Source organism: Marmota flaviventris, chromosome 12 (genome assembly GCF_047511675.1).
Source record: "Marmota flaviventris isolate mMarFla1 chromosome 12, mMarFla1.hap1, whole genome shotgun sequence".
Lineage (NCBI taxonomy): Eukaryota > Metazoa > Chordata > Mammalia > Rodentia > Sciuridae > Marmota > Marmota flaviventris.
The window spans coordinates 106,287,658-106,302,823 of NC_092509.1; the positions used below are offsets into that span (position 1 = coordinate 106,287,658).

The following is a 15,166-nucleotide window of genomic DNA, read 5'->3' on the forward strand; positions in this document are numbered from 1 at the left end:
CCTCTCTCACACACCCACCCCTATCCCAGGGTCTCTCTCTCTCTCTCTCTCTGAGGTGCGCATGCACACACCCACCCCTACGCAGGTCTGGTCTTGCGGATGTGCTCTTGGCTGGGTGTTAACTACATCACATTCATGGAATCCACAATGGGTCTGTGTGGTTTGTTGAAAGTAAACCAAAGCTGCAGTGAAACCTCGTCACCACTGATGAGGGATATTTTAAAACCCTTTGTCCTTAGCTCAGACCACCCTCAGGCATTCCACCCCTCAGAGGTTAAACTTAGTCACCTGCACCCAACTTTCTCCACCACCGCTTGCCCTCTCTAACTTCAGGGATCAGATAAGCAAGATTTCTTGTCTCAATGTATCTGCTCCGTCCATGTTTCCAGAAGTCCTGACACCAGGCTATGTAAGACATGTCAACCACCTGTTCAGGCACAAAAATCTACTTTTGAAAAGACAAAGCAGAAACAACGGGGGTCTCGCCTTCATTTGGCTTGGGAGTCGGTAAAGGCAGGGACTTGAGGAAACTTTCATTATAAAAGCCCTACACTTTATTTTTTTTTAAACATTTCTTTCACTTTTACCCTTTAACACTGAGCATTGATTGGTATGGAAAAAGCCGTGTGCGGAGAATCACCACGGGAAATTACAGGACAGAACTTTCCATTCCAGAGGTCCTCAGGGAAAAGATTTCTTACTGCAATCCTGTAAAAGGCCATGATTTTTCATTTGAACATGTACTAAAGTTTTATGGTAGGAAAATTTCTACAGACAGGTTTATGCCCAAGGAGACAGCATCCATGCACAAACACAGAACTCAAACGTCTACTCAACAAGGGCTGGGAGGCTGGAGGTTTTTAGGCCACAGCAAGAAGAATCCCAGATGATCCTCCAGCACTGGAGAGGGTTGACTTTACATGCTGCGCTGGGTCAATCTAGGAGAAGTGGGAGAAAACCATGGAAGAGAATAATCTAGTTATCTAATTTATCCACTCCCCAAGGCATATGGAGATGCCGTGATGTGGAGCCCTTTAACCCCATGGTTAAAACCAAGAAGTCTATTGAAGTGGTAGAAATACATACGTAATGCTTCAGACTCCAGAATACCCAGTGTCCACCATTTTCAATTTAATATGATCTTGTTGGTTTGTGGAATATCTACCTCCAAGACTCTGGAACTGACCGCATGTTTACTCCTGGTTTTATCACCTGGCCTTCTACAAGCTCTGCAGTGCATTTACTCTCCCTGCCTCCGTTTCCCATCTATATAAAACAGAGGTAATACCGCTAAGTGCCACATGGAGCTGTTGCGAGAATTAAATGAGTTAGCACATGCAAATTGCTTAGAATCGTTCCTAGCATGTGCTGAGCCCTCAGTGTATGTTGGTTGCTGTGATTAACACAGGGTTGATGTAATGCAAAATCCTATGTTCCCGAGAGTGAAAGTTCTTGAACGAATATTTTAGAGTCACATAGTGAAAGTTGACCCAGTAAAGAGAGAGCCAAACACTTGATTTTGCTTAAATGACTGAACAACTGGAGTTTTTCCTCATTTATCTAGATACCTAACCTTCCTTTTTATTTTTTTGCTTTTCACATTTAGCATTTGAACACAAAACTGTGGGTAGGCATAATCTCTGTTCCTACATGGTTTGCTGCTCTTTGTCTCTGGTGAGGTGTGGGGAGGGATCTGCCTCTCGGTAGACCACATTTCTGTATCACAATTGCATTAATTCCTTCCAGATTTCTCCACCCAGGGTTGACAAATGAGATACAGAATTCCTAGATACATTTGAATTTCAGATAAACAGCAAATCTTTTAAGCATAAGGATATCCTAATTATTGTATAGGATACACTTATGCTAAAAATCATTTGATGTGTACCTGAAATTCAAATGTCAGTAGGCATCCTGTATTTTTATTTAGTTTACCTGAGCACAGTTCTCAGCTGCTTGTGGAAAAGAGAATATCATTTTTCTGATGGATTTCATCCCTCAACCAAAAGCTACTCTCATGTAGTGCTAATATGATCCTTTTCTAATATAAGCAATCATACTCTAATTTGTGTATGATTTTTTAGACTCCCACTCCTCAGCATGGCACTATGTCCTAGTTTATTTAATACAAGCAAGTTGATGGAAAGAGAGAGCAGGATAAACTAATGTCTACTATTTTCTGTTTTCTCTAGGACTGGGAATGATTTTCAAACTGATAAAAACATAACGAGCCCTTAGAAGCAGGTGGAAATCGCAGAGAGGTGGTAACTAGCAGGAGAGAAGCAAGACGTTTAAGTAAGCTCAAGTCCAGACCAAGGTGAACGAAGCTGGCCTGGGCTTGGCCTTTTCTGTCACCACAGCTGGGACCACTCCTTTCCCTTTGCAGGCACAGTCCCACAGCCAATCAGGGAGCATCTGGACCGCTTGGCCACCCACATCTGCAGGCCTGCTCTGCTAGCCCAAGCCCAAGATGAATGGGAAGCAAGCTCCCAGCACCTGCCCAGGCAGAGAGGAAGGTGCCCATCTCTCCCAATCCCTGGACACAGGCAGCTAGTCCAGTGGGTGCTTCTCCCTGGAAGTTCTAAAGGGAGTGATGAAGACGTTGGGGGATAGTCAGAGATTGCTTGTGGTGGGATGACAAGGCAGAAGTCCAGGCGGTCATTGTTGACATCAGCATTGCTTGGTGAGTGCTCAGAGGTGATGGTGCCAGCAGCCAAGTCCATGGAAACTGTCCCTGTGGCTCCACCTTGTCCCCTGCCGGCTGTTCGCAGAGCCGAGTTCCACAGAATTCCTGACGATTCAGTGGCTCCTCAAGGGCCTTCTTTTCTTCCATTATCTAGTGTTGATTGCTTTTCTTTTTCACCCTAGAAGGACCCCAGGCCTGGCCCCCAAGCATGGCCTCCTAAGGGGCAGCCTGGTCTCCAGGATGGTGCTCCTCTGCCCTTGAGCTCTCGGCAGCCCTGGCCACACTTCACCCACTGCACAGGGTATCTGAGTGGGACTGGTCCCCCCACGCAGACCCCAGAGGTGGGAGATGACTGGTTTCCACAGGCGGCCTGCTTGGACCCTCCCTGCAGGGCTCTGCTCTGCAGCCTGTTGGGGCTCGCAGCTGAATCACACTGAACTTGTGCCTCGGTGCAGGCCCAGCTCAGCCTGGCCTGAGCTGCCTCCTTGCCTCTTTCCCACGTCTGGGCCCTTGGGCTCCCTCGGCCAGCCTGAGACAGGAGCCTGAGGCACACGGTTACTGTCCACACCGTCCAACAAGTCTCAGACCTGAACAGCCAGGCTGTCGCCTCCTCCTCCAGGGGAAGACACGGTGGGTTCCAAACCCACAGTGTTCAGTGCCACCTGGCTTCTAGGAGAGAGTCGGAAATTAAAGGGCCATGATTAGCAAAAGTCACCAAGAAATGTCACGTCAGCCGCATTCTGTATCCTGTGAAGATTGTTACTGTATCACGTGAGCACGTAAAAAATGTCAGAGAGCCCTCAAAGGCAAGGGTTCATAATGAAAATAAGAATTTCTGATTCACTCATTCACAGCTTTCAGTTTTGCTCCCAAGGTGGGGGGGGGATATACATTTAACTCTTAACTATTTCTGCTGCAGTTACAATCCTCTCTCCCTTCCCCTCCCCCTCCCCTCTCTCCCCCTCCCTCTTTCTCCCTCTCCCTCTCCCCCCCTTATCACTCTCCCCGCTCTCTCCCCCCTCTCCCTCCCCCTCTCTCTCTCTCCCTCTCTCCCCCTCTCTCTCTTTCTCCACTTACATGCTATACTTACATTGCTATAGGTGACTTTAAGGCATTATCTGTTGACTTTCTTGCTATTAGAATAGATTAGAATTTCCTCCTATTTCTCTCTCTCTCTCTCTCTCTCTCTCTCTCTCTCTCTCTCTCTCTCTCATTGTTTTCTGCTGTACTTCAACCTTCCAAAAGAAAAATGGAATTTTATTCAATAATTAAGGGCTATACTATGGAAATGAGTATATATAAAAAAAAATCTATGGGTTTTTATGTGAATTTGTGAACTCAAAGCCCTAAATACATAGGCACATTCATGTAAAATGGTATGGCTTATATGTGGAGAGGTTTCTCTGAGGTGTATTGGTAGGTATAGGACTAATGTAGAAAAACAGTTAGGGTTAGTTTAGGGATTCAGTATTTTTATCCATATATAGGGATACAAATATGAATATATATGTAAAAATACACATGGAAATATTTAAATGGATGTAAATTTGTATATATTTATTTTTATTTTGAGATGCATGTTTACAATTTGTTTCAGTTATAGTGTATGATTGTGTAATAAAAATATATATAGAGATGTCTGAGCAGGAGTTTGGTTACCATTAAGGTATACTCATCTCTATATAAACATATAGGACTATATCATCTGTGAAAATATATATGGATATTCAAACTAAAAAAAAGAAAAGGAAAAAGCCACCCTGGCCTCTGGACAGTTCTCCGGCTCCCTATGTTGAGAGATGATCCCTGGTTCCCACACAAGCCCCACCGCTGATTTCATCTCCATGAGGTCCTCACCAGAGCTGGGCTGATGGCAGCAACTCGCTCTTGAGCCTCAAGACTGGGAGCCAGATAGACCTCTCTTCTTTACACACTATCCAGCTTCAGGTGTTTTGCCATAGCAACAGAAAACAGATGAATGTAGAACCTTCCAGGTAATCTGTCTTTTTTATTTAAGATGTCTAAAATGATTTTGTACATTAAAGAATCTGAATATCAAGCTTTATTATTTCATTGTGAAAAATAATTAAGGGCTATATTATTGGGAACATTAAAGCATTGCGACTGCAGATCCAGGTGATATTTAATTATTTCATGCCTTTCTTTGTTCGGGATTTGTTTTCCTTGGAGCTTTTGATTGACCTTTCTTTTAAATGTCTCATAGGCAAACAACACTAACGCTGGCTTTCTTGGCCAAGCGCTGCCCTCTGCCCAGGCAGGAGCCCTCCCGTGAGCCCTGCTTCCCAAGGTTGTGGCAGGAGCCCACTCCTGCTGTTGGGAGTCAGACCCACTGCCTCACAGGGCCCACATGGGCCCCTCTCTTCCTTTACCCTCCTTGTCTTCCTGGAGCATCTTCAAAAAGCTTTGTAAGGAAGGATTCATGGAGGAGGGAAAAGACAGATGGTGGCGGTTTTGAGTCCTGGTCCTGGAACGTCTCTGGACTGGATTCTGTGCAGGGTGACAGTGCCCTCCGTGGAAACCGTAGACAGTGTGAGGTGCCTGGGCCGCCCTGGGCCTTACCACACACCGCCTTTCCCTCGGGCCTGATTATCTCAACTTCAGCATTTCTACAGTCTGATCAGTCTTGGGATGTTAACTTGGAATCCCTAACATCTTTTCTTCTTGGGAAAAAAATCCTATGAAGTCAAGTGTCTTGCTTGATTTTACTTGAGAATACAAGGAAGGTGACATCTTCATCAAGCACCCACACACTTTGAATCCCAAAGGGGCTGCGCTCTCTTCTGATCCTACATGCTGCCTGCAGCTGTTAATGCCACGGGAGCCTGATCTAAGGACACTCTCTAGGGCGATGGAATGTGGCTCAGAATAGAGGCACAGACCTCTGCCCCTGAAGCCACAGGGGTTGACAGTTGCTGTCCAGGTTGCGGTAACAGGATATCTGGGACCAGTTTCCAGAGGAGGAATTGCTATAAGGCTGTCACCGAGCAGAGAAGCTCCCAGGCCGGGAGCAGCTGAGAGACCCCAGGTGGCTTGGCTTCTCTCTCCAGTCCCAGCAGGGTAGACTCCTTTGCCTGGACACAAGACACGCGGTACATCACAGCCACCTGGACTCCACTGGGTCTGTTCAAGGTCCCAGCCACACTGGAATCCTTAGGCCCACTCGGAAGTTCCTGGGGGACACTGAATGAAATGCCGGTTCCCGTATTGAACCCCTGTCACAGGGGAGAACTAACTATGAGAACCTGGCTGCCCTTCGCCAACACCTATCTAGGGTGGTGGAGGTGGTCTTCAGAAAATCCGAGTGGAATCAGGCAAACAACAAGTGTCTAACAAAACTATCTTATCTGAGTCAAGCCTAAGAGCTTGGATCACAAAGGCACATTCGGGAACTTACTGAGATTCAGCTAATGACAGGCCACAGGGTCCCTTTCCTTCTCTCTGCAAGAGCGAGGCCGTCTGGAAGCCCACTTCAGGGAGAACCCAGGTGACAGTGCCACGGAGGCGGGGCACAGAGGCAGGTGGACGGGGCTTCAGAACCTCCAGCATCGGCCAGCTCTTCTCAAAAGTTAACCCTGGGTTCCCTCAATCAGGAGGCAGAGAATTAACTCGCCCAGTCTTCACTTCCCGTAGAACCTCGGGTGCCACTGTCCAGCACCTGGCTTCTCCCGCCGGGATCAGTGGCATCCAGGACTCTGCTGACTCAGGGCTGTCATGCCGTCCCTGCGGCCGGTCACCCTCCCCTGACTCACACCTCCAGGTTGCTCTACCTGTGAGGGCCATGGCCCTGCCCTCGAGCAGCCATGGCACTGTCTCTCAGTATCCAAGCCCAAGACCCTTGACGTCGTCCCCTACCCCAGTTAGGTCTTCATTGTGACATAAAATATCTCCAGATGGCATCTGCTGAGTGATGGTGCGTACTGCAAACTCTGCGGCCATCACAGCAGCTGCCTGGACGTACACTTCCGTTATTCCTTCACCTCCTGCTCACCCCAAGTTACTTCCCCTCTGCTGTTCCTACGCCAGCAAGCACCCGGCCACCTCCTGGGGACGAGCTTGTGTTCTCCCCCTCCCTGACTCAATGATGGACGTGACATTTTGAGAGACGGCCAGAGGCCAGGTGCTGTGCCGGTGGCAGGCTCAGAGGCAGGAGGGCAGCGGGACCCCGAGTCGAGGATCCAGAAGTTTCCACACCGTCAGTCCTGTCCACCTCTCCGTCAGCATTTAGACTGGCCCCTGGTGACCTGTGGCTTCCTGGGCTGTGCCCTTGGGTTCCACCTCCTCTCCTGCTGGCCAGCTGAGGTGATTTTCCTGCCTGTGGGAGCCAGCTCCTCCTCCGCTGGGGTGCGGGGGGAGGCTGGGGCCCGCTGTGGTAGACCACCTGAAAGCCAGCTGGCCAGGGGCAGGCTGAGAGGGAGGAAACGGTTGCTATTTTGAAAGTGTCGGTGGAGGAGAGTGCGAGGCAGAGGGGAGGCTCCACCGCCCCGGCCCCCGACTTTCTCAGCCTTCGCGGGGCTGACTTGAAGTCTTACTCATTAGACTTTCCAGGCCAGAAGCCAGGGTTATCTGGAGATCCCCCGGGCGTGGGACCCCACGCTGGAAGGCTGCGGGGGGCCCTGCACAGGGCAGGCCTTGAGAGAAGTGGGGGTCCCAGTGAGCAGCCGTGAGAGAGGAAAAGCTGACCCTGTTCCATTTACGACACCCGGGTCACACGGTGACTCTCCTGTGACACCCCGTCACAGACCCATGGTACGTGCCACCCCAATGTCATGTGTGCGTACCACGTGCTGTGGAGCAAGGCCAGCCATTTCCCCTTTGCCCACTCGCCCTCCTGATGGCCGCGGCTTCCGTGGGTCCTGCCCGTGGCCCTGCTGGGTGGGGCTTGGGCTGTACCTGTGACAGGAGGTCCCTCTCATCCTCTGGCGTCAGGCTAGCTGGGATGTCCCTTGAACCCTCTGAAGCATCGGATCGACCCCCGAGGGGCCTGAGGGGCCTGAGGGCTAGTGTGCGAGGTGCGGTTACGCGTCTCGAGATTCTGGATACCCCGAGTTCCTTGTCCACGTGGCAGGCGGCATAGGCAACTGAAATGGCTTTGCCCCCCTCACCCCATAACTGACAACAAGGGCTGCGCTTCACTCAGTCCCACGACCACATTCCATTGAGCATCCATCAGGTCAAGGCCCGGTGACATCCCGGGACAAGGGATGCGCTGAGGAGCAGCTGTAACACAGAGTCGTGATGCAGGAACTGAAAAAAGCAAAGGGCTTTGTGGGCGCTCAGAGATGGGGCATTTCTTCCTGTAGGGGTGGAAAAGAGGGAACCCCAGGAGTAACTGCGAGATGAGTCTCCAAGGACAAGTGAGGACCTGTCAGGTGACCTGGGAAGGAAGGTGCATCCACATCCCAGGAAGCCCATGGCACAGAGAAGATGGGGAGACCCAAGGGTGAGAGTGGACGGGCCAGCTGGTTGTGGGGATGTAGACGGCAGAGGTAGGAAGAGGCCAGGGGACAAGGCCCCTCCTGTTACACCAGACTGTGACTTTTAACCTCCAAGTATCTGGGAGCCACATGTAAAGCAAAGTGGTCGTGAAATCAGGGGGCACAAGCTGTCAGCCAGCCAGCCCGCCAAACTCACCACTGGGTCTGGCCAGCTCCACCCTCAAGTCAGCCACGGAGCAGTTAAGACGGGGTCCCACCTGTTCAAGTGCTATCCTTCTGTCCCACTCTCCCCATGGATACAGGCTCACTCCTACCCTCGCAGGGAATAACGGGAGCAGTATCTGTAATGCTTGCAAAAGTGTACAGACACATTATGGCTATGAAAACTATCCTTTCTCATGAAATTATTCTATACTGGTGACAGCAGGACAAGGTCTGCAATCATGCACACATTGAACACACAGCCTTCAGCAGCTCAGAGAAGTGTGTGACACTGTCTCTAGTTAGGTCCGGAGAGATTCCGCAACTGCCCAGAGTCACACAGTTGGTAAATAATAGAGCTATTTGCCCCCAGTCTCTCTCTTCTAGTAACAATTCAGCCTCTGCTGATAGCCAGCTCTTGCTACCCCATGAGCACTCATGGAGCAACTGGTTAAAATGCACAGCTACAGTTATTACTGCCATTTCCCAGTAATTGAAAATCCTGTTGGCTAAAGACGGCAGTAGTGCTGTGGCTAAGAAGGGAAAATCATTCAACTCAGAGGATGACGGAAGGACGGTGGTGGAAGAGAGCTCTGTGGGGAGACGAGCCCTTGCCCACACTTATGTTCACTCATCTATGAAACAACTATGGATCCAGACCTACAGCGTTTCCCCATTGTTCTAAGAACTGTGGCTCCAAGATTGAACAAAGCAAGATCCATGACTCCGTACAGCAGTCATTCTGGGGGAAAGAAAGACGACAGACAGGATTGAATAACACACCAGGAAGTGTGCAAACTAAAACACTACAGGATGGGAGCGGGGAAGGAACTGCAATTTTAATTAGGATGCTGGAAAGAGGCCTCGTTGATAACAGGGCTTTAGGGCAATCACTGAAGTGAGTGGGGGGTGCATGCAGCTATGGAGGGAAGAGCTCTCCAGGCTGGCAGGGCACAGCAGGTGCACAGGCCTGGGGCAGGCAGTGTCTGGTGCCCTCAAGACACAGTCAAGACGTCCACCGCAGCTGGTCTGCGGAGAAGCAGGGTAGACGACGAAGACAGGGAGAAGCAGGAAGCATCCAGACCCCGACCACCAAGACTCACCCTTTACTCAGTGGGAAATGAGGTCGGCGGAGCAGGGTGCGAGCAGGTACAGCGCAAGCTGACCAGGCTGCCATAGGCCAGTCTGGCTGTCGTGCTGCCAACGGACACAGGGAGACCAGTGGGGAGGCTCCTGGGGGAGAGGGTGGTGGGTTGGACCAGCACTGTGACAGTACGGAGAGCAGCCTCAAATGTCAGCTGTATTTCAGAGGCAGGGCTGACATGATCTGCTGACCGTTTGAGAGGAGCAAAGAGTGACAGCTTAGGATGTGGCCCTGCAAGAACAGTATTGCTGTTAACTGGGGGACATGGAGGAGTAACTGGCTTGGGGAGAATACTGGGAGCTCGGTGCTGGACATGGTAAGCTTGATATGCTTAGCAGAGGACCAAATGGACACGTGAGGTGACAGATACACAGTTCAGGAGTTCAGAGGAAGCTTTAGCCTAGAAATAGTCATTTGAGTCATCAGAATACACGTGGCATTAAAAACCACAGTGACAGGTGAAGCACAGAGGTGATAAGAGTGACAGAAAGAGGTCCAAGGAGGGACCTGGGGAAGTTCCAGAAACTGGGAAAAGATGGAGGAGGACAGCAAGGAAATGGAGCAGTCGGTGCAGAGGGTTCGAGAAGGTCTGGGAGAAGGTGTGGAGAGAGCCAGTGTAGACAGAGAAGGTCTGGGAGAAGGTGTGGACACAGCCAGTGTAGACAGAGAAGGTCTGGGAGGAGGTGTGGAGACAGCCAGTGTAGACAGAGAAGGTCTGGGAGAAGGTGTGGACACAGCCAGGTCTAGAGAAGGTGTGGAGAGAGCCAGTGTAGACAGAGAAGGTCTGGGAGAAGGTGTGGAGACAGCCAGTGTAGACAGAGAAGGTCTGGGAGAAGGTGTGGAGACAGCCAGTGTAGACAGAGGTCTGGGAGAAGGTGTGGAGACAGCCAGTGTAGACAGAGAAGGTCTGGGAGGAGGTGTGGAGACAGCCAGTGTAGACAGCAAAGGTCTGGGAGAAGGTGTGGACATAGCCAGTGTAGACAGCAAAGGTCTAGAGAAGGTGTGGAGAGAGCCAGTGTAAACAGAGAAGGTCTGGGAGAAGTGTGGAGAGAGCCAGTGTAGACAGAGAAGGTCTAGAGAAGGTGTGGAGAGAGCCAGTGTAGACAGAGAAGGTCTGGGAGAAGGTGTGGAGACAGCCAGTGTAGACAGAGAAGGCTGGGAGGAGGTGTGGAGACAGCCAGTGTAGACAGAGAAGGTCTGGGAGAAGGTGTGTAGACAGCCAGTGTAGACAGAGAAGGTCTGGGAGGAGGTGTGGACATAGCCAGTGTAGACAGCAAAGGTCTAGAGAAGGTGTGGAGAGAGCCAGTGTAGACAGAGAAGGTCTGGGAGAAGGTGTGGAGACAGCCAGTGTAGACAGAGAAGGCTGGGAGGAGGTGTGGAGACAGCCAGTGTAGACAGAGAAGGTCTGGGAGAAGGTGTGTAGACAGCCAGTGTAGACAGAGAAGGTCTGGGAGGAGGTGTGGACATAGCCAGTGTAGACAGCAAAGGTCTAGAGAAGGTGTGGAGAGAGCCAGTGTAGACAGAGAAGGTCTGGGAGGAGGTGTGGACACAGCCAGTGTAGACAGAGAAGGTCTGGGAGAAGGTGTGGAGAGAGCCAGTGTAGACAGAGAGGTCTGGGAGAAGGTGTGGACACAGCCAGTGTAGACAGCAAAGGTCTAGAGAAGGTGTGGAGAGAGCCAGTGTAGACAGAGAAGGTCTGGGAGGAGGTGTGGACACAGCCAGTGTAGACAGAGAAGGTCTGGGAGAAGGTGTGGAGAGAGCCAGTGTAGACAGAGAGGTCTGGGAGAAGGTGTGGACACAGCCAGTGTAGACAGCAAAGGTCTAGAGAAGGTGTGGAGAGAGCCAGTGTAGACAGAGAAGGTCTGGGAGAAGGTGTGGAGACAGCCAGTGTAGACAGAGAAGGCTGGGAGGAGCTGTGGAGACAGCCAGTGTAGACAGTGAAGGTCGGGAGGAGGTGTGGAGACAGCCAGTGTAGACAGAGAAGGTCTGGGAGGAGGTGTGGACACAGCCAGTGTAGACAGCGAAGGTCTGGGAGAAGGTGTGGACACAGCCAGTGTAGACAGGGAAGGCTGAGAGGAGGTGTGGAGACAGCCAGTGTAGACAGAGAAGGTCGGGAGGAGGTGTGGAGACAGCCAGTGTAGACAGAGAAGGCTGTGAGGAGGTGTGGAGAGAGCCAGTGTAGACAGCGAAGGTCTGGGAGGAGGTGTGGAGACAGCCAGTGTAGACAGCGAAGGTCTGGGAGGAGGTGTGGAGACAGCCAGTGTAGACAGAGAAGGCTGAGAGGAGGTGTGGAGACAGCCAGTGTAGACAGAGAAGGCTGGGAGGAGGTGTGGAGACAGCCAGTTAGACAGCAAAGGTCTGGGAGGAGGTGTGGAGACAGCCAGTTAGACAGCAAAGGTCTGGGAGGAGGTGTGGACACAGCCAGTGTAGACAGCGAAGGCTGGGAGGAGGTGTGGAGACAGCCAGTGTAGACAGAGAAGGCTGGGAGGAGGTGTGGCTTCCCAGGAGCCACTGGGAAGTTTAACAATTAGGATAATGTCCAGTGTGTTGACCGTGTCCACTGCTGTCCTCCTAACAGTTTGAATCCACAAAGGCACGGCTCTCAGAAACTGACTCTCTGTGCTCCCAACTTTATGACTTCCCCCAGGGACTGACCATATTAGCCATTGGTTTGTGGTTACACAGTTCCTGGTATGAGTAAGGGGAAGAAATGATAACTAATATCTTAGTGTCCATAATAATCAGACTTTCCCAGTAAAAGTGCAATTTCATTAAAAGTGCTTTTTAGAAGTAGAAATAAAACATAAATTAGCTACACTGCTGTTTTAACAATATAAAAATCCACTATTGATCTAAAATTGAAAGGAAACTCATCCCCAGGCTGAGTTCTCCCCCGCCTCCTTCAGCTACTACGGATGAGCATCTGGTTTAACTCTGGGTATTTATTCGAAGGTCTCCTAAGAGTCCCGCGTCCGTGGAGCGTGGTCCACTAAGGGGATGAGGGCACTGGCTTTGAGATGATTTAATAGATGCAGCTTCCCGCAGAGCAGCCCCTGCCACCGACTGGAGCACTGTCCCCGCTGCCTGTTCCCTTATCAGTCCTGTGGTTTCCTGCCCGGCTGCAGCTTCACTTCATGATCAAGCGCCCTCGACCCTCCTTCCTGTGGCTTCAGCCCCTGCTGGAGCCAGGGTGATGAAGGCTGCTGGCAGGCCCTGCCCTTCCCCCTCCCCCCCCCCAGCCCTGCGCCCGCCTCCCCTCTGCCTGCCACTGCGGAGGTAGCTGAAGCCCCCTGGTTGTCCCGGGAGGCTCTCCAGCTCCTTCCCGCGCCAGGTGCCTGCGCTGTGCCGGGAGCCAGTTTCAGGTCTTCAGGGTGTATATCATCCACCCTCCGGCATTTGATCTTCTTGTTAATAGTTAAGCATCTTGGAGAGAATAAAGAATAGCTTTAGACTGTTGTTGCCTCCAAGGGTCATTTGGTATTTGATGGGGAAAATCCTTTCTCTCTGTTTCTGTTACAGTATCTACGCACGCACACACAGGTTTCCACGTGCTGGGTGCTGGAGCGCAGCAAGTCTAGCCTAAAATTGATGCCGGCTTTGGCTAAGCTCCTCCTCTGGTGTGCCAGCTCTGGCGAGCATTCGGCACAGAGTGTCTTGTTCTCTGGCTACTCCTGACCAAGGGAAGGACTGGCGAAGGTGAAGACGCCTGCCAAGCTGGGCAGCGGATGAGTGGTTAGGAACGCAAACCCTAGCACGGGGACTCCAGCACCCACACACCAGGCCACTTGGCCAGGAGAGTCATCTTGCAGCAAAACGCATAAGGCCAGTGCTCCCCCATGGTGCCACCAAGGCTCCAGAGGAGGTCTTGTGGGAAGAGAGCTACCGGACGGGGCACAACAGCTCCTCCAAGTGTCGGGGTTTATCTTAAAGACTGACGAGCATTGTGCATTCTGCTCTCATGTTATGGATATAGTGTGTCCACATTGCTTTAATACAAAATGGATATCTATTAAAGGGCACAAAAGACAAGTATTTATGAAACAGATGACACACGGTGTAACAATGTCAATTTTCTCCAAATTAATCTAGTATTCAAATTCCAATAGGAATCTCCCAAGAATTTTGGGAAAAATTTTTCTGAACTAATTTTTAAATGTGTTTGTCTCAAAGATATTCACTGATCACTCATGCAATTTCAGAAAATGAAAATAGGGAAATTTTGCCCGATTAAATATTAAAATGAATGACAAAGCTGTAGTAATAAAAATGCCACTGTCCTGGTTTAGGGAAGAACAAGAGAGCAACAAAAATCTCAGAATCACAGTTAGAAAAAGGACATGGAGGGAGGGTGGACAGACGGACAGAAGGAGAATGTCTTTGTGACTGGAGTGGGGAAAGAGACTATAACATATAACCCCAAGAATGACTCATTTGAAAACTCTGAGGGGCAGCAGTGGTGAGCTCTGGCCTGGTGTTCAGCAGGCCCTGGCTCAGTCTCCAGCTCCACCAGAGAGAGAGTCTGACCTGATTCACTATTCCAGAGCTACAGAGAAACCACACTCTGCCCCTCTCTCACTGCCCTGTTCCTTCCACCCAGTGTTTTTCAGAAAGTGGCTTTTCACTTTCGAGAAACTTCTTGTCTACTCTTCTGATTGTTGTTCTTTAGGAAGATACTCAGGAAGTTCTGCTCCACCAGGCAGGTCAGAGCCATGTGTGCATGCTGCAGGCTCAGCTCCTGAATCGCGTCTGGCACAACAGGCAGGCATTGACTTGGGGGTTCTGAAAATCCTCCAGAGGCTCTTCAGGGCCCTGGGTCTCGTAGGTCCTGCTGCGTTCTACAGTCCCTTACTGTCCTTCTAGCTCTGCTGAACCTGCAACGGTAGCCCCAAAGGCGTCCACGAGACTGCTGTGAAGGGGAACGTCACAGTTTCCACCAGCCAGAAGCCCTGATTGAATTCCAGGGGGATTACTTTGACTGTGTCTCTTGAAGGCCCTTAGGATAGAATCAAATCCAAAGAGTTGAAAACGTGGGGAAGCAGATTTCCCCTTAACACTATAAATATCGCCAGGCACAATGGCACACGCCCGTAATCCCAGCGACTCAGGAGGCTGAGGCAGGAGGATGGCAAGTTCCAGAAAGGCAGCCTCAACAACTTAGAGAGACCCCAACTCAGGATGAAAAATAAGAAGGACCAAGGAGGCAGCCCCACAGTAAGCACCCCAGGTTCAATTCCATGACTGATGGCCGACTTGAGCTGCGGAAAGCCTGTCTTCCAGGACGAGTCTGGGAGTGTGCAGGACCAGGAGCTGGGGGAGAGGAAGGTGGGCGCAGGGCCTCCCGGCTCCCTCCAGCCCTGTGCGCGCTCTTCCTTCATCCTGCCAGGAACCACCACGGCAGCGGCGGGAGACCGCGGTGGGCATGAAAGCTGTCACCCGTCATTCTCTCCAAGTTTGAGGCACGACCCCAGAACTGCGAGGCAGCAGGTAAGTCAGCCCTACCAGGTGTAGAACCCAAAGACGTGGAGTCAGGGACATGGCCTGACTCCGTGTGCCCCCTGCCCACCCTTGCAGGAGGAGAGCCCAGGCGATCCATGCACACACCCGTAACCAAACGCACAGCCCAGTCTCGGGCCACAGAGGCTTGGCCATGCACGAATTCACAGGCCAGTCTTGCTCTGG

At 51.1% G+C, this 15,166-nt stretch overlaps 2 long non-coding RNA genes across 2 annotated transcripts; one reads left to right on the forward strand and one right to left on the reverse strand.

Moving 5' to 3' along the window:
• Positions 1 to 9,157: 9,157 nt before the first annotated feature.
• On the reverse strand, positions 9,158 to 9,657 carry LOC114081330 (uncharacterized). The gene is made up of 2 exons (XR_003580779.3): positions 9,447 to 9,657; positions 9,158 to 9,372 (listed from the first exon to the last, which is right to left on the reverse strand). It is a non-coding gene; the product is annotated as an uncharacterized lncRNA (long non-coding RNA).
• LOC117794918 (uncharacterized) lies at positions 9,428 to 12,938 on the forward strand. Its single transcript, XR_004618796.2, has 3 exons — positions 9,428 to 9,492; positions 9,653 to 9,803; positions 12,440 to 12,938. It is a non-coding gene; the product is annotated as an uncharacterized lncRNA (long non-coding RNA).
• The last annotated feature ends 2,228 nt before the right edge of the window (positions 12,939 to 15,166 follow it).